Below are 22,468 nucleotides of genomic sequence, written 5' to 3'. Positions count from 1 at the left end.
CATGGGCCTCACCACAGGACTGCTTGTCTCATGGAATGTCACTGCCCTTCCACAGAGTGAGAAATCCAAGAAGGTGGCTGTGTCCTTGTCCTCTATGACTTTGCATCTGAAGTCACACATCATCCCTTCTGCAGTGTTCTATGAGTCACACGGTTCATCCTGATTTAGGCTGTAAGCAGATTGCATCATGGCGCGGATACCAGGAGGTGGGGATCACGGGGGGCCATCCTAGAGGCTGACCCAAGCAGAGGAAAGGAGATAATTACTGGAACAATGTCTCCCCATAGGCATGAGTATATGGAATTTAGTGCAAAAGGAGAGGAAATAGCCTTTGTTAGGGACACAGAGGGATCTTTGATAGTAATAATATATAGGTGCAGTAAGAGGAGGTAGGAAGATCTTGTGGTGAGAGCTTGTACACATTCTCATCTAATTTTTTCTCTGTTTCTCAGTGAAAAGGAAACAAGGTCATAGGTCAAGAGTGAGGATTGGGAAGAAGGTGTTTGTTAGAGGTTCATCAGTATTTCAAGTTTTTCAGTATCTTTTAAGTGATGCAGTGCTCATTGCCACTAACCCTTGTTTGGTCATATTATAAAGGAGGAAAAAAAGCTGTAGTTTTGATCATTGTTCTACTGTAAGAAGCACAGCCTGAGCTTTAGTAAAGTGAAAAAACCCCAACTCTGTGTGTATTTTTTTTTCATTTTAAGGACAGTAATTTTTTCTTTTTGATTTCAAGTACTTTCTATGTTTACAGCATAGAAAGTTTTATGCTATAAGCATCTTTTGGTGCAATTAGACTACTTTGTCACTTCTGCTTATGGAATAGAGTAAAATACAGATAATAACATTTGCTTAAAGGAGATATTAAAAAAATAAGATGTGGTTTGTCTTAGCCCAATCAGCCTAAAACCACCAGGGACAACCTGTAAACAGACCAATTGAGTTTACTGACTCATTGCAGTGTGGGGACTGCACAACAGAGCAATTGTGGGGTATCTCATCAAACAAAGGAAAATATAGAGTTAACATAGGATTTTGCTAAAGAGTGGAATTTAGGTGTGATGTAAATGAAATGTTGTTCTATGGGCTCTAAGAAAGTATGGTTGTGTATAAAAGGGGTCAACCTCAGCTCTGTACTGTGAAATGGACCTATGGTTCTTGTCTTAGTCCATTTTGTGTTGCTCTAGAGGAACATCTGAGGCTGCGCAATATCTAAGGAAAAGAGGTTTATTTGGCTCACTGCTCTGTGGGCTGTACAAGAAGCATGGCACCAGCATCTGCTCCTGGTGAGAGGCTCAGGCTGCTTCCACTCATGGCAGAAGCTTAGGGGAGGTGTAATGTGCCAAGATCATACGGTGAGAGAGAAAGCAAGGAGGGAGGAGGGAGGCGCCAGGCTCTATTTAACAACCAGCTCTCTTGAGAATGAATAAAGCAAGAACCCACTCACTGTTCCCTACCCCAGGGAGAGCATTAATCTATTCATGAGGGATCCACCCTGATAACCCAAACATCTCCCATTAGGCCCCACCTCCAACACCTTGGTTTGGGGGAGACAAACATTCAAACCATAGCAGTCCTGTTTTCTTGGAAATGAAGTCAAAATAGATGTCAAATGTTGTGTCCTGAGACCCATTCTCTGAAGCTTTGCACAGGAGCTTAAATCAAGGCTTCACTGATCACAATGACTTAACTCCTCCAGATAAGAGTGAGATGTTTCATTCTTATTGCAATAATTTTAAACACCAATACATCTCATAGTCTATGATTTCAGAGAATACAATTTCTCAGTAAGTAAGCAATAGTCCCTCTAAGAACTGGGTTTTTAGGGCATTTTATGGCTGCAATATGTATTTGGGAAAAATATTGTTTTCTGATAAATTTGCACCTAGCTTAATCTGCAGCTCTGGTTCTAGATTGATGAATGTCAGGGACATTGCTTTCTTGGTCCAAGTAATTTTCTCAGACTATATTCTACAACTTACTCTAATTCTAAACATTGAGGAATAGGTCACTGTCTCTTCCTAGGTAATCTGAGTCAAGACACATAAAGAGTTTGTATTTCATATTTTAAATTTATAATACAAGGTGGTTGGAAGAAGTCTTCAACAGAGTATGTACATAGAATTAGATCGTTTTTAAATGTTAATGACTAAATTACCGTGCCTCCCACAGCGTGTTTACCAGAACTCAGCATCCAAGTGTCCCACAGTTAGGTTTGCCAGTCTCCAACAGGAGGCCTCAAGGTGCTCAGACTCCCACTGTGGCATCTTCATAGTTTTTCTTTCTGGTTCTAGCTTGCTCTGGCTAACAACCACTATCATCAAAGTTGTCTGAGGAAGACCTCCTGTTGCTGTGACTGACGGGACTCTTGGTGGAAGCCCTATTCCCATGTGCCCATGGCTGCAGCTCCCCAAGGAAGCAGGACATTGTTGGATTCTCTAAGAAGCTCAGAGGAAGTTACTTCTCACTGTGGTGCCATATGGGATTTGAAGTCGTTCTACTCATGCTCTGTTTTTCAGTAAAGCTGCTTCTGCCTCTGTCTTCTGTGCCGTGTCTCCTGTAAGGAATTCCCAAAACTTAAAGCAAACAAAACCAAAACCCAAAGCAAAAAATATATAAGTAAATAAATATACCAAACAAATCAACTAATTAAAAAAAAAAGGAAGAAGAAATGAAGTCAACATTCTTTGAGATCCAGCTCTGATTCTACCTTACACAATGATCAAACCACCACACTTAACTTCAGCCCACAGGTCACCACATGGCCGTTCCTACCTTGCTTGTTGGCACAGCCATGTGATTTTCTTAAACAATGTTCCCCAGTCAGTGGATTCACAGGGTGAGAGTTGGAATAATACCTGTGGTGAAAATACAGAGGAGAAAGGTAATTGAAGGTGCTGGTGAGAGTATCATTGATGAGATTCTTCAAGGGCCCTAAGAGGGCTGGAGAAATAAGTAAGAAAAAAAAGGTACTGATGGAAAAGGCTTCTAAAGAAAGACTTCTCAATGATCTATAATAACACTAACCATAACTACTAATAATTATTGAGCCTTTATTTGGGAAGGCACTGCAAAAAGAGCCTTATCTGCATTATCTTGTTCAATTTTTAGAACAGCTTGGTGAGTTACATACTATTATTTTCTCCATTTTATGAATGAGGATTCTGAGTCTCAAAGAGTAACTTGCTCAGATCCATGTGGCTAATAAGTGGTAGTGCTAGTTCTTAAACCAAATTTTCTCTGATTTCAGTGCTTGTGTTATTAGTTCTTAATATGCTTTCCAAAATATTGTGAGATATGCACCTTATTCTGAAACTTTAATGAGATCTGAAATACACATGCAAATAAGTATCTATAGAAGGTGAAAACTGTAATGTGTCTTTTTAAATGCACTTTCAAAAATTATCTAAGCCTGCTTCATCCACTATCCCTTCTCTCTCTCTCTCTGTCTTTTTTTGTTTCTAGCTCCTGAGTCCTCTCATTTTGACTCTCTTCCCATTATTCTTCTACTTTTCAGGTGGATGACCCATTTTCAAACTTATCCTGATTTTTACCTTTAGGATTTTACCTGGATATTATTCAATTTCATGAACCAAAATCACCAGTAAGATACAGCTTAAGAGTTGTCAAATATTAATGATTGTAAGAAAAAATCAGATATGCTTGAAAAAATTATCAAGCATAAGCTATGAATTGATATGGGAAGTTTACTAGTGAAAACATAAGAAAAATTTGACCCACATGAGGGTTAAAGATTTAACACAGGTAACACATCCAACATGAGGATAAAATATAGTTTTATTAGTTTTGTCATAGTTGATTTGTTCTTTCTCTACACCTGCTGGTAAGAAGAAAAAACATTAACTTTGATTTAAAGCCTAGTTTGATCGTTAATTTAGGCAGAAGCTTTATCAATAGTCTGCCTTGGCAAAAAGTAAAACACAAACAATGCTTAGTTTATTACACAGCCCTCCAACCCCCGAGTTATCTCCCTCAGGTAGTGTCCCTGTGTCTGAGGGAAGGGGTGGGGCTTTCAGGACATTATGAACATAGATGAATCAGAGTCCTAAGATGTTAGATGCTATGTCTCATAAATCCTCTAGTTTCCAGGACAATGACCCATCTAATTTCTGCCTTGTCGGCTGGCATTTGTGGCTAAAGTGTAACTCTTGCCTTTTGCTCTTCTTACTGCATAGAAACTGTCAAAATCACCAGTCGCAGCCAGTTTGCTAAATCTAATGGTTAATTCTCTGTCGTTATTTGTGTCACTCTTCAGCAGCATCTGTCACAATTGATTTTTCCCTTCTCTTTCAGGTTTTGCATTCACATGGCTGCTAGAACACCAAATTATCTTGGTTATTCTCCTTTACTCTCAAAGCTTCTTCATCAGTCTCCTTGGATGGCTCTTCCTTTTATTCCTAACCTCTTAATTTTGGAGTTCCCAGATCACTCTTCTGAAATCCAGTCCCATATATCTAATACCTTACTCAGTATCTCCACTTGGACGTCTGAGAGACAACTCAAACTTACCCCAAACCTGCCCTAGACATATCTTCCCTTTCTCAGTTGCAATACTACAGTTTCTTAGACCAAAAATCTTGGGGTCTTCAGGCTCTGCTAGTCCATAGCTTTGTCTCTTTCCTCATAGGGGAGAAACATAGATCAGGATTTTTTTTCTCCTAAGGTCTTGCCTCTGTGATTCACAACCCTTTCTCTTAATTGACAATGTCTACTGTATTACAGTGCATAATCATTTTACATGTGCAAAGTTGTTTTGAAACCTAGAGACCTAGGTAAATTTGGGGTAAAACCATATATGGAATTTGAAATTTATAATCTGAAATAATCAAAATCAGATAAATGCATAAATTTTCTCTTGCAGGCTTGAGTAATAATTTCAACTGGCCGCATTTCCTTGACCTCCTTTTGGCCCTGCATGGGGTCTCAAATTCAACATGTTTAAAATACCATCTTTCCTACAAGAGGCACTTATAGCTACATTTGTCCTTCTTCTGGAAATAGAACCTCTATTCTTCTTAGAATTGTTTCTCTCCCTGGTCTAATTTTACAGCTTCCATGAGCATTGCCATTTTCTTGCATGAGCCCACCACCCTGGCTCCCATTTGATTGGTTCAGGAATGTCAACCTGGCCCAAGCTAAGCCAATCATAGTATTTTAAGACCCTAGTTACAACTGTTTGATCCATTATGTAACACAAGATGGGTCAGTTACAATCCTTCCTTAGAATATCTGAAATTGGAAGCACAGAAAATAAAAGGCAGTTCCCTTCGGAGATAAAACCTATCAGAAGTAAAACTTGGGACCTGTTTGTAGTCACATTTCCGACTATAAGAATGAAAAGTCTGCAGTGAGAAAGAATAAAACTGACATCCAGAGAGAGGTACAGATGAAAGGTAGATAACTAGATTCTGGTGACATTCTGGTGGCTAGATCTAGTTTTTCCTGGGGCTCAGTAGGCTATCCTTTCAACAGGTATTAATGAAGAATCTTGTACTTTATATTATGGATACCCTTGCTAACTATACTAAGAAGGAAAAAAAGTATTCATTTTCTTATATAATTGGGAAGGACATCAAAGTAGCTAATATAATCAAATAGCTGCAGTAACCAGGCCTCTATTTATGCTTGTGGCACTTCAGGACTGCTAGTTTTCTGTTTTTATATATCTCCCATTTCTGCTTATTTTAGCTTTTGAATTAGTCTCAACTGGACTTCATGCAGTTATGCTTTTTCTAGGGTGCTGAGGAAGATGGCTGCAAGCTGCTCCAGTGTCTTCTCATCCTTCCTAAAGGATGACCCCGAAGACAAAGGCTTTAGGGGAAAAGTCTAATGAAGGCTCCTGATTGGTGTAGTTTAGGTTTCATGACCACCTTTGAACCAATCACTCTGGCTAGACCCAGCTCATATGCTACTTCTGTGTCTGTGGATAAGTCAGAGTCAGACACAGCTTTACAGAAAACATGAGAAGTGAAGGGTACAGTTACTATAAAGGATATTGTAATACATTCTGAGAAGACAGCACTATAGCTACCAGAGTCCACTATACCATTGTTTGTTGGTTTAATTCTTTCTTGGATTCGGTGCAGCAATAAAAGTCATTTTTTGCCTAAGGCAGCTGAGTTTCCTCTCATTTGCAATAAAGAGTCCTGATGAACACACATTTTCCCATCTCTCTTTTTCTTCTTAGATTCCTATCTCCCTGAATGACACTGCTTACTGAATCATTCTAGTTAAAAATGTGGGAATCCTCCTCAAGTTTTCTCTATCTTTCACTCTCCATAGTAAAAAATATGGGAATTATTCTTAATTTCTGCCTATTCCTTCTATATTCAATAGATATCCATATCCAGATATCCTGCTATGTCAGTTCTAACTCTAAAATAGCTCTATAATCAGCCTCACTATTCCATTCCTATTGTCACAGCCATTGTTCACACTCTCATCATCTTTTGCATGATGTGCCTCCTTAATTAGTTCACTTACTTTCGGTCTTGCTTATTTGCATTCTATCTTCCACACTACTGTAAAAGTAAATCATCATGTCATTTCCCTGAATGGTATTTTCTCTTGGCACCCATTGCCTTTAGAATAAACTTAAAAAATTTCTTGGTGATGTGTACAGGACCCTTTCTGAATTTTTGCTAAGCATGCTTAACTTCTCTCTTGGTGTTTAGGTCTCAGCATCAGTTCTCACCTATGTATCCCACCTATGTAAGTCACTGCTGTGTCATCTTCATTCTATTCTTTTCAGTCAGTGCTGTTCTGACCCTAAACTCTACTCTTATCATTAGGTGTCCTTTATTTGCTCTTGGGACTCCTTGATATCCTGAATCCTTTTGCCTTTGGTACTTACCAGGTTCCCAAACCTTATATTATACATAAATCACTTACGGAGCTTTTCCTTTACCTGCCCTGGACACACTGCATTGGAAACATTTTTAAAATTTCCTCCTGGATCAGGTGTTTTGTAGGAGCAGTCATTTAGCAAACACTTGAATGTTTCTGCTACTGCCTGATATTGAAATTCTCAAATGCTTCTTTCCTCACTGATTGGAGCAATAAAAGTCATTTTTGCACCTTTACCTACTTCTGAGACTTCTTCTGATTGGCTGACCTGACTTTAAAATCTCTTCAGATTCCATCATAGTCATGTCTGCTCCCCACCCTCATGACATTAACGCAGAATCGGCTATTCCAACCATTTCGCTCTCCTATAGTTATGCAGCCCCTCCATTATTCCATTTCTTTGAATTTATTCTGTCTATACTTCCTTTATCATACATAATTAAAACTCTAGTTCAAGCACCTAACTTATTTTTCCCAGCTACTTTGGCTATGTCTCCAACCATAAATTCTCCTTCTCACTTGAGAGCCCTGACATACCATTTCTAGATATTAACTAGGGCTTTAAAATTATTGTAGTGGCTGCAGTCATTGGCACACTACAGCGGAGGGCAGAGAGTGTGCATCTCTTCCAACGTCCATTTTCAGTAACATCATGGTGGTTGTATAAAATCGGCTATGGTGTGAATATTTACACCACCCAAATCAGCAAATACTCAGCAAATGCTAGATTTCTTTTCCCTTGGAGGGCTGGTTGTTACGCATTTACCAGCATATCACTAGCTTCAGTGGATGACCAAGCTGTGGGACCCCTGGTGCCAGCCTAGAGTACCTGATATAACCACTGCAGGTAAGAAGTATACACCATGGACTAATACCAGCTGAAAGCAAAAGTTGACTGAGCCTGGACAAGTGGGTTGTTAGTAGTCTCTAGACCTTAAAAAGTCTAAAACTAAGCTCCTAGTTCTGCTCCAAATCTGTTCTACTCCTGTACTGATTCATCTCAATTAGTGGCAACAACATTCACTGGGAACTTGCACAAATCATTTAAGCAATCTGTGCATCAAGTTTGGGCACTCTAGTAGCATGTATCTCATAGGCTGTTTTGAGGATTAAATGAGTTGTGATTGGTAAAGTGCTTAGAATTATGTCTGGCACAATCATGATTTCCTGAAACACTATGTAAGTTTTTAAATAATTGCTCAGACCCAAACCCTTAGAGTCAGCTTTGCCTCCATCATTTCTCTCATACCCCATATCCAATCTGTCAGGAAATCCTTTTCCCTCAATTTTCAAAATATATACGTGGATCTGACCACATCTTGGTACTTCTACTGTGACAACTTGGATCAAGCCTCCATCATGTCAATCTGAATTATTGTGCTGGATTTCCTACTTTCACTCTTGCTCCCTCTGCTGTTTATTTCTACCATAACAACAAGAGTGATCCCTTTTCATTATTTTTAGACCATGTCCACTTCTCAGCTGAAAACCCTCTAATGCAGGGGCTTCCAATCTTTGGGTTTCTCTGGACCACAGTGGAAGAAGAAGAATTTGTCTTGGATCACATATAAAATATACTAACACTAAAATAGCTGATGAGCTAAAAAAAAATTGCAGAAACATCTCATAATGTTTTAAGAAAGTCTACGAATTTGTGTGGTTCTGTGCTGAAATCTGTCCTGGGCCGCATGTGGCCTGTGGGCCACAGGTTGGACAAGCTTGCTCTAATGGTTTCCCATTTTTCTAAAAGTAATAGCCAAAGTCCTTCCAAAGGCTTACAAGGCTTTGGCCCAGCTCTGAGCTTTCCTCTGACATCATCTTTTATAATACTGTCTCACTCAGATCTAGTCCTCCTCAAATTCTACCATGGAGTGAGTGAGGGGAGTACTGTAGGACCATCAAAACAAGAATGAGTGAGAAAGCAAGAATGGGCACAGTGAGGGCAAGGGGTGCAGGGTGGGGTATATGGTTCAAGTGGTACAGATCAAAAACTAAGAGTCCACGTAGGAGCAGTTCAAGAATTTTGTCCAAAACAAAACAAGTGAAAACAAGATCTGTACCCAGCCCCTTGGAAATAGGCCTAGTATGAAGAAGGCAAGAAAACAGCTCCAAGTGCCCGGCATAGATCTTGCCAGCCTTGGATACCCTTGAGTCCTAAAATTAGGCCAAATGTGGTCTGGCTTTGTTGTAGCAGTATTTGGTGCTAGGAAGCCCGTACATGTTTTGACACAAAAAATATTTCTAAACCTGGTGGTATGTGGAACCAACTCCTGTAATAACACTGACTTGATTTTCTCCTAGAAAAGTGATGAGATGGCTCCTATAACTATAACTGAAATTTCCTTGGGAAAAGCTGGGATGTGGCTGACATGAAGGCAAGAAAAAAAAAAAAAACAACTGTGGCAGCCAGGACAACTGGGAGAATCAGCTGTGATCTAGCTCATGGATAATCTTCCTTTTATTCAGAGACCAAGAATACATAGACCAAGAGCAGATATACTGATTGCTATCTTTTAAAATACAGTCTTGATAGGGCCATATTGTAAACCAAGCAAGCAGATAATAAAAATATGAAACAAAACCAGAAAGACGCCTTTTGTCTGCCCACTTTAAAACATTGTACTGGTAAAAATCTACTGCAATGAAATCTACTGGGTAGGATCCCAACTGTTATCTTACAGCCCAGCCTCATCATCTGCCTCGTCCCTTTTTCTGATACTGATCTCAGTTTATTAATCCTTTTCCAGTCTGTACACGTACCTTTCCAGTTTTGTTTCTGGCATATTAGCTCATTGTTACCTGCTTGTTTCTGGGATTCAATACTGCTTTTATGATTACTTGGCTGTAGCTCTTCTATTCATTACATCTGCTTTGCTTGGGTCCGTATGCTTTAGGTCCCTGTGGGTATAGTTGGCCCTAGTATTATAACCTTCCCCGATCCCAACTCCCCTGGCCCCTTTGTCATCTTTATTTGCCTTATCCTGGCTTCTCCTAGACCATGTCCTTGGGTTAATCCAGGCTACCCTCAGAGGTATACAGGCTACTCTATGCAGACATCTCATGACATGATAGAAAACTTCATCATAGCACATCCAGCCACCAAATAAAATATTCCAGCATGCTGACAAGGTTAAAGGTTGGTCTATTTAAATTTGTCCTAGCTGAGAATTTAGGACCTGGTCCTAGACCCTTCTGTAACTAGACCCTCCTGTGAATCGTTTCCATAAAGGCCTGATGAACGTGACAAAAATTTGGTGATGAATCCTTTATACTTTTATGTAATTGATGCTGTTCGTTTACTACAGAGTTGCCCATGTAGCCAATATACACTTCCCCCAGCTATTGAAAGTGCAGAAGCTGAGGCCTAGGCCAGCAACTTTCTCCAAAGGTTCTCCCTTGGCTGACAGAGCTATCTCATCCAGAGATGCTTGGGAAGTTACTCCCTCCCCCTACCCCCACTCTACCTGGATTAGACTTCAAATCCAGTTTTTTGTATAGGGTGGAGTTGAGGGAAATGAGCCTTCTTCCCACATAATCACCATATAGGACTCTCTGAGAAAGGCTACTAGTCTGTGACTTTGTGCTGTATGAGTGGTGCCAATTAAAATTATTCTTCCTCCCACCTTTAAATAAAATCTACCTTGTGACTTCACATTTTTAGTCAGTTCAAGCATTAAAACCTTTCTCTTACACTGATTAGGGCATTATTTCCAGATGAGAGCTCTGATACATCTTTTTGGACAAGCTGTCAAATCCTTGCATCATCAAGTATGCTTTACCCCAGTAATGACTTGCATCTTTTACAGGAAATAGATCTTCAGACTTATAAAATACAGGTACAAGAGAGAGTGTTAGTTCCTCTCATCAAATCGCATTGATGCGAGGCTTGAGAAAGAGGCACTGGATTCTGTTTCCATGACAACCGCTTCACTGCTCAAGGGGAAAACAGGACAGTGATTGAAATCTGTGTTAATGGCAGCTCTAAAAATAATCAGCAATGTATTGAAATCAAATGAAAGACCCAGGAAGCAATTAATAAAAATTGTAACCACGGAGAGTGAGATTATTACAGTTATAATATTCTTTAAGAATTACAGAAATGGCTGGTGACAAAAATAGTTTTGGGGAGAATCAATTATTATTTTGTTTCAGGTGGCTGTCGATATATTCATTATATGCCAGCCATAGGTTAGGACCTGAAGATACAGAGGTGAATCAACAATGTCTCTATCTTCCAGGACCTCATGGTTTTATCTTCTAGGATCTACAGTTTTATAAAAAGAGAATCCACCATGATTATAATGGACATTTTGTTTGCATACCCAACATCTAACCATTTCCCACTGTGTAGCAGCCAGGCAATTCCATAGCCAAGTCCAGGGACAATTCAAAATCATTTTGTATAGTTATTGGTTCTTCAGTGAGCATGCAACCAAGGCATAAACCTATATGACACACTTTTATTAAGAGTGGCTTCTGCACAAAGCTCAGAAATGTTGAGTGGCTGTGGGATGCTTATAATCTTTTTTACTTAAACATAAAAGAGGGAGCAGTAAGGTCTGCTGCTTCAGGCAGCTACCTTGTGATTAGGGGGAAAATCAGCCTGAGGATGAAACCAGCCCTTGGACAAGGGCAATGCCAAGAGAATCACAGAGAAACACAGCCAGACCTGACTGAACTGTATGAACCTACTCTACCTCCATATGTTCTAGAGATCACAAGCTTCTTTTTGTGGAAGCTTGAGTTGGGTTTTCGTGTTTTTCTCACCTGAAAATAAAAAAAAAGCATACAGCTAATAACAAATGTCAGTGTCATGAAATAAGTGTAATATTGCAAATAAGCAGAGGTAACTATTGGAGGTACAGGGAGAGAATAAATCAGAGGGAGAAAGAGGAGGTAACAATGAACTCAATCTCGGAGGAAGGAGAGCAGAGAAGATCATGAAGCATCTTATATTGTGAAGGCAGAAAATTCAGCTTTGTTGTCAGCATAGTGCCTGACTGTCCAACTGTCTAGGATTGCCGGTCAATGACAAAATGGGCCTATCTTAACGCAAGCTGTATGCAGAGGTGGATGTATCATGAACCTAAAGAAGCTTAAGCTCATGTGCTTGTTACTTACACTTCCCCATTTGGGGAGAAAGTAGCAGCCATGGCTGCACATTAGCAAATGGGCTGCCCCAACTTAAAGGTTATACTCTTAGGCCTAGTGGTGTTTTTCCATTGTGGCTGGAATTTTTGAAATTGTGATGTTTATGGTATATATCAACTTTTAAAATGTTGTAACTTGGTTTTATGTATTTTCTAAGTAAATATTCTCTTTAGTATCTAAATTTGTATTCTTTTAATTAAATAAGGTGCTCCAAACTGTATGATTGTCAGACCCACAAAACCTACATCTGTCACCTGTTTTATGAGTCGAATATTCTGAGTCTTCTTCAGATGAGTTGGTTTTAACTAAAGCTTATTTCTCTCCAGCATCTTCCTGCAATCTGTAAGAAGTATGAACATGGTGAAGTATCTGCCTATTTCTCTATTTTCTAAAATTTCAGACATAGCAGGCATGTTGTCTGAATCCTAAATGCAATAGGCAATGATTTAACCAACTGTTTTGTTATTACATGTACCAGTTTCCTGGAACTACCACAAACTGGGTGGCTAAAAACAACAGAAATTTATTCTGTCACAGCTCTAGAGGTTAAAAGTCTGAAATCAAGGTATCAGCGGGGTATGCTCCTGGTGAAGACTCCAGGGAAGAATACTTCCTTGCCTTTCCCTAGCTTCTGGCGGCTCTCACAATCCTTGGCTTCCTTGGTTTGTAGCTGCATCACTCCAGTCTCTGCCTCCATCTTCACATGGCCTTCTTCTTTGTGTCTCTGTGTGCCCCCTCCTCTTCTTATAAGGACACCAGTCATTTGATTTAGGACCCACTGTAATTCAGTATGACCTCAACTTAATTACATTTGCAAAGGCCCCATTTCCAATTAAGGTCATATTTTGAGGTTTCAGGTGGATATGAATTTTTGGAGGGCACTATTCAAACTACTCCATTACATAACAGGCACATTGTACCCCCAGATGGTGATGGAGTGATTTGCATTGTTCCTATGCCATCTTGTTTCAGCAAGTTCCACATTTTAAAGTCTGTAATTGACAAGATTTCAGTTCTAAGTATAAATACTCCCAGACTTACCTCTTTGATAAATCCATTATATATTCATAATATTCTAAATTGAAAATACATTTAATACACCTAGCCTACCAAATATCATAGCTTAGCCTACCCTACTTTAAATATGCTCAGAAAACTTACATTAGCCTATGGTCAGGCAAAATCATCTAACCCTAAGATTATTATATAATAAAGTGTTGAATATATCATGTAATTTATTGTGTATAGTACATGATAGAGTACAGTATCATTTTTCAGTCCTCATGGTCACATGACTTGGAGCTGTGGCTCACTACTGCCACCCAGCATCACGGGAGATTATCGTCTCATATCTATAGCCTCGGAAAAGATCAAAGTGTGGTTTCTATTGAATGCATGTAGCTTTTGCATCATTGTAAAGTTGAAAAATTGTAAGTTGAGCCGTAACTTGGGGACCATCTGTACAAATCTCTGCATCAATAAAAAATCTTTGAAATGAAAGTGACTGAAACTCAATTTGAGCTTGTTAGGCAAAAGGGTAAATTTATTGGCACATTAATTATGGTAAGGACAGGGAAGATGGAACATCGAACTAGAGGCTCTAATCTATATTATTCTCTTCCTTCTCCTCCTGTGAATCTTTCTAAACAGTGACTTCATTTTCTCAAGCTGGCTGAAATGATGTGCACCATCCCTCTTCCTGGGATCATAAACTCATTGCTTCATGACTAGAGATTAAATGTTCTCAATGTAAAAGTCCTGGAAGAAGGCTAATATTCCAACCTTGAGTAAAGTTCTCAACTGTGGGCCAATTGCTGTCCTAACAAGGAGATATACTGTTCTTGCCATAGCTTAGCCATGTATTCATTCTTACATCCAGGACAGCGATGGGGTCTATTACTAGAAGAAATGAGGAAAAAATGTTAGGTAGACAAAAGGTAGATGTTTACTATCAAATCATAGTTCCTTTCTCCATTCTCTCCTGTACTCCTCCACCCCCCTTTCACATAATACAGAGAATTGGATTAGAAACTGTATGGATCGGTCGGGTGCGGTGGCTCACGTCTGTAATGCCAGCACTTTGGGAGGCCGAGGCGGGCGGATCACCTGAGGTCAGGAGTTCCAGAGCAGCCTGCTTAACATGACGAAACTCTGTCTCTACTAAAAATACAAAAAATTAGCGGGGTGAGGTGGCAGGCACCTGTAGTCCCAGCTACTCAGGAGGCTGAGGCAGGAGAATTGGTTGAACCCAGGAGGCGGAGGTTGCAGTGAGCCGAGATCATGCCACTGCACTCCAGCCTGGATGACAAGAGCAAAACTCTGTCTCAAAACAAAACAAAACAAACAAACAAACAAAATTGTATGGATCACACAACAAATAATAGCTAAAGCTAAAAATGAAGGTGAAAGAACAGTAGTTTTTGCTTTCAGTTGCAGTGCTCAAATGCCATCTAAAAAAAAAAAAATACATGTGGAAAACACTCTGCACTTGAAATCTCAGAGACCTGAATTTTAGTCCCTCATCTGCCTCTAACATGTGACCTTGAACAAGTGATTAACATTACTCTTTCTCACTATCAATATGCCTGACATTATGAAAGTCAACAAGAAAGATTTAAAAAGTAGTTTAGGAAAATCTATATTTAAAATGATAGAATGCTCTATATCTTCTGAGAAAGCTGTTGATTTAATTTAAGAAAATTAAATAGGAGAGAAAGTCTTGTATAGTGAAAATATCACTTAATTTGAATTTAAGAGTTCTGATTCTGTCTGACTCTCAAGTTATTCACTGGTAGGCCCCTCAAGCTGCTGCTTCTATAAAATCAGTGGGTTATATTTAGTTTATCTCTTAGGTCTCTTCCAGTTCTAATATTCCATAAAAATACAATGAAACCTCAATTATCCAAACTTTATATTGCTTGCTTCTTATAAAATGGGAATGTGTTTATCCTTCTGGAGGTTTGTAGCATTTCTTAAATCTGAAAAATTCTTGGCTACTTTCTCTTCAAATATTGTTTTAGTCCCATTTTCTTCTCCTTTCTTTCTGTACCTTGAGTAAACCTTTTAATTATATCTGATAAGTTTCTCATGCCCTTTCTGGATTCTCCATTCTCTTAACTGTCTGTGTATCCGTTTGGGTATTTTCTTCTGACCTACCTTTTAGTTTATAAATTCTCTTTTCAATTGTATATATTTTGTTTTTTTAATAAGTGAACTATGAGGTGTTTATTGATAATTTCCTTGTACATATCTTGTATTGAATTCAATGATCTTACTTAATCTTTGGGTTGATACGTTTTTTGAGTTTGAAAATTCTATCATCATCTTTTAAAATATTGTTCTGCCACCATGTCTTTCTCTTTTCTTTGGGTCATCCAGTTACACCTATGTTTGATTTTTTAACTGTGTCCAATACATATCTTAAACACTTGGTTTTAATTTTTTCTATTTATTTTTCTAATACTTTGCCTTTATATTTAATATTTTCTAGTGACCTGTTTTTAATTTCATAAACCTCGTGTTCTGCTTTGTTCTGTCTGCCTTTAAAACCAAATAAATTTTTTTTAATTTCAGATTTCTAAAAAATTTCAGACTAAGAATGTCCACTTAATTTTTTTTTTTTTTTTTTTTTTGAGACAGAGTCTCACTCTCTCACCCAGGCTGGAGTGCAGTGGCGTGATCTCGGTTCACTGCAACCTCCACTTCCTGGGTTCAAGCGATTCTCCTGCCTCAGCCTCCTGAGTAGCTTGGATTACAGGAGCGCACCACCATGCCTGGCTAATTTTTGTATTTTTAGTAGAAATGGGGTTTCACGATGTTGGTCAGGCTGATCTCAAACTGCTGACCTTGTGATCCACCCGCCTCGGCCTCCCAAAGTGCTGAGATTACAGGCATGAGCCACTGTGCCTGGTCCCACTGATTTTTTATAGCTTCTAATTTTCTATTGAAATTCTCCCACTCCTTATCTTTTGCTTTACTTTCTTTTATCGATCAATCTAAGTATTTTAAAGTCTGAATCTCCTGTAGAACTCTCTCTAAGTCATTATCTCTATCTTACTGGTAGGGAAACTAAAAAATTTCATGAAGAATAAAATCCATTGTACAATGCGTAATATAGTCAAAGATCTTGAAAAAGAATTGGTGTCTAAACCATTATTTTTCACTTTTAATCAATAAACATTATTCCTCTTTAGAGGAGGTAAAAAAAACCCCATATAAAATATACTGAAAATAAATTTCATTAAACATTAAATGATGAATAGTTCTAAATCTCTCTATCTTCTTTGCATTCATTAACTAGCACTTCAGAGCAAAAATAATGGTAGCTTTTGTTATGGCTTCATATTTCTTTAAAATATTGACTTAAAATAGATTTCCAATCTGGGGAATAGATAAGAACTAATGCCATTTGGTTTTAAACAGAATTGTGTTGTAATCCTCAAGCTAAAGGCATAGCAAAAAAAAAAGACAACATCACTGGAAATTTGCCTCAGTCTACTTACTGTTCACCATTTAATCAGACACTTTTTAATTCTGGCAGAAAGTCTAAGGAATTCATGGATCCACCTTCTGAGCACATCAAGGAGTGTTAATACACTGGACAGTTAGAACAATGGCAGCAGAACATCTTATTTAAACTCTTGACATAATAAAATAATTTTTTCTTGTTTTGGTAATAATATCATTAATACTTTACAGTTGTGGCAGACTACAATGTTAAAGATTCAATTAAGCAAGAGAGCACCATAATACACTTTAAATAAGACTGCTATAACTTTCACAGGCACAGTTTCAAACAAGACTAGTCAACCCTCATTATTCATTAGGACTACTTCATATAAGTCAGCTTACCAATAAGTAGCATTTTACAAAAGCCTCTTATCTACTGACTTACCATATAGGTCTTAGGAAAAATGTTTTATTTTTGAATAGTTACATGGATACTATAAAGATGGTGACTGTTTATCACTATGTTGTGAAATTTCTTGCCTTCCTTCAATTTTTTTTTTCTTAAGTGGAGAAATGATTTTCTAAAAAGTCTGAGTCTTCTAAGCATAGCTCATCTCCTGGTAAAAATTGCAGTGCCCCATTAGTTAATAATGCCATCGCAAGCCATCCTTTTCTCTCTTCTAACGTACCATACAAACAAAATTTGTGCAAGTCAAAGAGCAGGGCAAAGTTTTCATACTTCATAGAGCTTTAAGTAAGTTTATTTCACAGAACTGTGGGAGTGCCAGCCAAAGAGCTTCCAGTATGAAACTTTCAGTTGCCTTTATGGAGATGGCCACTGGCAGCCTACCACCTTGGTCATGCTCCTGTGGGCAGGCAGGGAGAAGGCAGCTTGCGCAGACAGCACAGGAAAAAGGCCTTTGGATAGAGGTAGCTTCCCAGGCTCGTGAGCTGCAAGAGCCGGGCGCTCCAGAAGCACAGAGCTCGGAAATCGGGCACGCAGTCGGAGCGCGCGTGCAGGCACAGGAAGTGACGCAGAGTTGATGCGTCAGGCTTAGGCTCAGGCTGCAGTGACAGCAGCTGCATGCAGGTCTCCTCGAGTTCCTGAAGGATGGAGCCTGGGTTTTGTTTTTTTTTTTTAATTTATTTCTAAATTTCCCCCCTTTTCCGTCTGTGTTGGTCATTTGCTGTTGTTATTTTTGGCATGTTTTATAATTTTCAGTCGGTTTTCAGAATATAGATAGCATACTGTACATTCTCTGTATGATGTTCCCACGAAAGTGCTGTTTTTGTTTTTTAGTTATAAAGCACTTCAGTAAATGACTTTGATCCAGTTGAGACTTAGTTTTAAGCTTTGTTATACTTGACCTTTTTAATCTGCTACTTACAGGATGTGACCATTAATCTTAGAAAGTAGCTTTGCCCAAGTCCTGGACCTAGGTTTAGCACGCTCCCTCTGGATTTAATTCTAATCTCTAACTCCTCAGTGCCGTTCAGCTGCTGAAATCTCTGCTCAGCATTCAAGCTTTCTGTTTGCTGTTTCCCACTACATATCTTGAAGGCTTGCCTTGTACATGCACAAGTCAGAAATTTACCCACAATTTGAGGGAAATTAGGATGCAGATTTGGGGACACTCTCTTAGCTTCCTGTCTTTTTCAATAGTTTGCTCCTCAAATCACAGCTCCTTTGGCGTCCTGAAACGCCAGACTTTGTCTCCTCTGATGTGTGAGACTCCTGCTTTCTTCTTGGGCTCTTTTCGCCTTCACCACAACTTGGAAAATGCCCCCAGGAAAATTCCGAGGTGAATGTTGAATACATCTTGTGTGCTTCCCTTTCTCAAGGATTCTAGCTGCTCAATATTACTTGCACTGGCTCTCCAATGCCTTCAGAAGATTGTTTATATATATATATATTTTTCCAATTTTAAAACTTATTTTTGGTAGGAGGTTTAGTTAAATGTAAGCTACACTGTTGACTCCAGGGCCCAACATTTTATCCAGTGAATTTTAATTTGAACAGTTTTATCATTTCTAAATGTTATTTTAAGATTTCTTTTTAATGTGTACCCAATCATTTTTAAAACCTTTTGTTGCATGTTCCCTTTGTCGTCCTTTAAACAGTTTATATTTATCTATCTATATTTATGTTTGGATTCAAATAATTCCAAAAATTCTCTCTCTCTTTGTGTTTTTTTTTTCTTTGTATGCTTGTGATTTCTAATATTAACCGCAGATACCTTGATGTCATTTATGGAAGTTTTAAATTTCAGAATCTTTCATTTTTAGGAAATTTGTAAACAATGGATTATATGCATTTTTTCCTTATTTATTCTGGGTCTAGGTTTTAGGTAAGATGGCCTTTGAGAGTTTCCAGCCTGACAATATATACTGCTTGAAACAGAAAGTTATACATTTTAATTTTGAATTGTGCTCTCTGTGGAAAACTTGAAAAGAAATAAAAATGTTTCGTGATGAACTTATGTTCACCAAGCCTCTCAGACACTTATATGCTTTGGCTGCAGAAATTCCAAACTCAACTTATTAAACTTTTTTATTTTACAAAGCTATATATTTTAGAAAGAAATCTATCCACCTGTTAGCTGAAATTCAATTAATTGTAAAGCATTTTTTCTTATTTAACGAAAAGAAGAATGTCTTTTTTTCCATGATTCAATAATTGAATAAGTGAAAATAAGCTTTGGTTCAGTTTGAAACTTATGACAGATTGGTAGGTGAATTATTTATCAATGAAAATGAATTATCTATAAAACTACCCAAAGCAGTCCAATACTGTCACTTGGTAGACAAATTTAGCATGATTAGAATTGACATATTTGAGGTAAGTAGGCATGGTCTACTTAATTATATTGAGACAGATACAATGGGAAGAATTGAGACCTGAAACACATTTCTGTTCGGTTTGGGCAGGTTCTCAGGGTGGCAGATGAGGAAGAAGGTGGAGAACAGGATAGAAATGAAATTTTGAGAAGGGAGTCCAGCCTAGAAGGTAGGATCCTAGAAGTCCCTTGACTGCTAGGCCATTGTATATCATTTTAACTGCTACTTCCAAAGTGTTTTCACAATGTCTCTCACATGATAGTTGCTCCAAAAATATTTTAAATGAAAAAAATAGAATAATAGAGGAGTCTAAAGATATGACAACAAATACTTCGGTCTCTAATAAGCGATTACAGGTTTCTCCATAATAAGGAGATACCTGCCAGGAGAACTGACTAAATCCATTCAATAATTGGGTGACCTCTCCCTTGATCAAAGTATAAATGGGCATGACCAACTCTGAATCTCCTTTTGACCGTGATAAATGAATATTTCTAAGGTCTGTCTTTCCCCACCTGATAATGACAAAGCTGACTTTTTTTTTTGGCATGGTAAGGGCTTGCATGTATTAATTCATCTAGTCCTCACACCAGCTCTATGAGATTGATGCCATTATTAAGAAAGGTAAAACAAGTATTCAATTATGATACCCCCCATTTCAATTACATTGCCATGACTTACCTCATTATAGCCTCATATAGGTTACCATAGACTAGTTCTAAATTTCAAAGGCAAAAATTGCCAAAGATTTGAATCCAAAGTAGCATGCAGACTACAGTCCTGATTATATTTTAAGTCTTTTGTTAAGTATAAAAGAAGATAGTGACGCAAATTCTGGATAATTTGCTGCATTAGTAACTTAATAATACAACTTTTTCTTGAACCTGAAATCATGTGTTGGTCAAGGAGTCTTACCAACAGTGTCTTACATCTCTTTAGAGAGTGCCTAGCCATTAGTATCATCCTTGCAAGAAAAGAGAAAATAATGAATAAGCAATTACATCTTACAGTATATTGAGCACTGTGCTAAGTGTTTTACATACAGCATCCAATTTAATTATTAGAACCGTTCTTTGTACTAGATATAATGCTCTTAGCTTTTCAGATGAGGAAACTGGGCAAAATTAAATATCTTGCCAAAAGCACCTACCTGAGATAGGAATCTTTTTGTTTACAAATTCATTAACTCAGTTAAATGCAGATTTGTTGTCATAAATTATATTGTCTGGTTATTTCTCTAAGCAATTAGTGCAAAGATAAAACAAGGAGTTGCCTTTGAACTGATGATTACCTCAGTCAAGGGTGGCTTCATTCCCCAAAGAACTGCAGTATAATGTGCATTCTTAACCAAAGCACTGGTCATTTCCTGTGGAAAAATAATTGGAGTGTGTTATATTTAGAGAACGACATGTTCATTCTTATAAAAATATTCAATTTTTTTTCCTGTGTTATACTCCTTGGTATCTTTTCATCTTTTTATTTCGGAACCCATTCCAAGCTTCTAACCAAAAGCTTTTAGGCTTATAATTTTTGGCTATGCTACAGGTTACATGACCATGGGAACCCGATGACTGCCTTTTGGAAAACAGTGTGATTTTACTATAAAAGGAGTCTTTATGGATTCATAACTGGTGATGGGCTGTTGAGGATTGATTTTTCTCTGGCGTTTTTCCTTAGGCAGTCCCTCCACACCCAGCCATGGGTGCTCCTGGTTTTCATTCCATGGGCTGTGAGCTCTAGTCTCTCTCAAATTCCTTCTTTTTCCGGTTTCTACATGCTGTGAACTTGCTTTGAGAAGGGGCTTGAATCTATAGAGCTGAGTAGGTGAGAGTGGGTGGCTGGGCAGGGTATGTGATGTTAACACATTCTGTGTTTTTGATCCAAAGGGTAAAATATCAGGAAGGAAATGGAACTCTCATAAAGACGGCAAAAGGAATAGAATGACCTTAAATAAACTGCAAATATTGTTTTGAATCACCTCCCAACTTTTTGCTTTTCTGTCCTTCTTCTTTTGGCATCTTTCTGTCTTCCTCCTGGCCTGCCCCATTCTTTTTGGGGCTTCTCACTAGGGCAGTCACCTGGAGGGCTTGTTTCAATATGTGTATTGAAACAAGACTGTCCTCCAGTTTCCGATTCCATAAGTCTCCGGTGGGTTTTGAGGATTTTCATTTCTAACAAATTTCTAGGTGAAGCTGATGCTGCTGGTTCAGGGCCACACTTTGAGAACCACTGGCCTTGGGATGTGTTTTACCGTCTTAATATGTTCATTCATTCATGCATTTGTTCATTCAGTTAATGTCCAGGCAGTGCCTTAGACATTGCATACTCCCCACAGAATCCAGCTTTAGTGACAAGCATTGAGTAGGTCTTCAATACATTTTAAACTGTTGTGCAACGTGCATTTCTCCAAGTCTCACTAGCCCATGGCTACCGAGCATTCTTTGGCAGGACTGACTTGAACTGCACTGACTTTTACCCTCTCCTGTGTAGAACAAGAACTCCAGCACCGCTCCAAAAAGCACTTATTGTGTCTTAGGGATGCCTAGTCTTGTAGTTCATATACTTATAACCCAGGCAGTTCTGGTTACCACACACACAAGCCTCTCCCATGGATGTCTTCTCTCTGTGCAGCTACTTATGGGTAACTTACTGCTGCACCTGCTGCTGTTGCTGTTTTCTACGGTAACCATGAAGTACACACCATGGGAGCTACCCACCCGTGCTCCAGAAGTTGCAATACCGGAGAGGTGATGGAGAGGATGAGATGCTCCCTGACCCTGCATCATATTTCCTCACCTTGCAAGCCAATGGCTGCTGATGCTTTGATATTGCACAGAATAATGTATGAAAATATCTCCATCAGTGCCTTCCTGTAGTTCTTCTTTTCCGGTGCTTGAATCCATAGTGTTGGGGAGGTGGGCGTGGGTGAATGGGTAGGGTATGTAACATTAACCCAGTCTGTCTTTTCCAATCCAGTTTTGCTATCAATTCTTGAAACTTGTGTATGTAGTTACATACCCCAACATTGTATCAGATATGCTATATATGTCTGAATCATAGTAGGTGATCCAACTCAGTTGCAAAACTACCAGATACAGATGAATAAAGGATTCCAAATTTCTCTCTACATTTTCTCCTGCACTTTAAGGTGTTTGTTTATAAT

At 38.5% G+C, this 22,468-nt stretch overlaps 1 protein-coding gene and 1 long non-coding RNA gene across 2 annotated transcripts in view; one reads left to right on the top strand and one right to left on the bottom strand.

Annotated features, from left to right (window-relative positions):
* Positions 1-2,090: 2,090 nt before the first annotated feature.
* LOC134730297 (uncharacterized) lies at positions 2,091-20,664 on the bottom strand. The gene is made up of 3 exons (XR_010112053.1): positions 20,597-20,664; positions 2,776-2,858; positions 2,091-2,557 (listed from the first exon to the last, which is right to left on the bottom strand). It is a non-coding gene; the product is annotated as an uncharacterized LOC134730297 (long non-coding RNA).
* GASK1B (golgi associated kinase 1B) overlaps positions 17,225-22,468 on the top strand; it is a 58,151-nt gene continuing 52,907 nt past the window's right edge. Inside the window, exons 1-2 of the mRNA XM_055111971.2 lie at positions 17,225-18,269; positions 19,396-19,474. The gene's annotated coding sequence lies outside the window, so the exon portion shown is untranslated. The remainder of the gene's footprint in view (positions 18,270-19,395; positions 19,475-22,468) is intronic.

This window comes from Pan paniscus, chromosome 3 (assembly GCF_029289425.2).
Source record: "Pan paniscus chromosome 3, NHGRI_mPanPan1-v2.0_pri, whole genome shotgun sequence".
Lineage (NCBI taxonomy): Eukaryota > Metazoa > Chordata > Mammalia > Primates > Hominidae > Pan > Pan paniscus.
Note: the sequence above shows the minus strand (reverse complement) of the source record. Positions and strands in the feature narration are given on the sequence as shown.